At 37.7% G+C, this 571-nt stretch overlaps 1 protein-coding gene across 1 annotated transcript in view; it reads left to right on the top strand.

Moving 5' to 3' along the window:
- USP32 (ubiquitin specific peptidase 32) overlaps window positions 1-571 on the top strand; it is a 52,193-nt gene that overhangs the window by 7,450 nt on the left and 44,172 nt on the right. The gene's annotated exons all lie outside the window — the stretch shown is intronic.

The raw sequence follows: 571 nt of genomic DNA, 5'->3' as shown, positions 1-571 counted from the left end.
CTGAATTGTCAGGTTTTGCGCGTTGGCTGCTTCATGTGTTATCAGAGGACTATAGATCAACAGAATCTAGTTACCAAAAATGATTGAATAGGAGCTTTATTTGTGGATACCAGATAATTTAATTACCTTGAATTTTATTGTACTGTATTGAAGATAATGTTGGTTATGGGCATTGGCTGAGGCAGGGTCACTTGATCTGGCGGTGGTACTGTGTTGGCTTTGTAGGCAATGATCACATTCTCTATTCTTGGCTGGAATCATAAATCATGAGTATACTCCAGTCCAGTTTCTGGAGCTGACCCACTTCAGTACTTCCTGTTTATAATTTCCCATCAATATGGTGTGATAAATTATACCCTAAAAGTTAATTGCCTGCTGTCCAAGAAATCCAGAAATACTTTATGAAGACTTGCAGGAAGAGAAGCATCAGTCTTCCTTCATACCATTTTCCTGTTCAAGAAAACGCTGTATATTGATTTTTCTTTTAAAATGAAAATAGTGTAATAACCCACTCAGCAGGATTTACTGGCCTGTTAATCATACTAGGTCATTGCTGGAGAGTGAGAAAGTT

The sequence above is a fragment of the Buceros rhinoceros genome, unplaced genomic scaffold, assembly GCF_000710305.1.
Source record: "Buceros rhinoceros silvestris isolate BGI_N320 unplaced genomic scaffold, ASM71030v1 scaffold9411, whole genome shotgun sequence".
Lineage (NCBI taxonomy): Eukaryota > Metazoa > Chordata > Aves > Bucerotiformes > Bucerotidae > Buceros > Buceros rhinoceros.
This window is presented reverse-complemented; position numbering and strand designations above follow the sequence as displayed.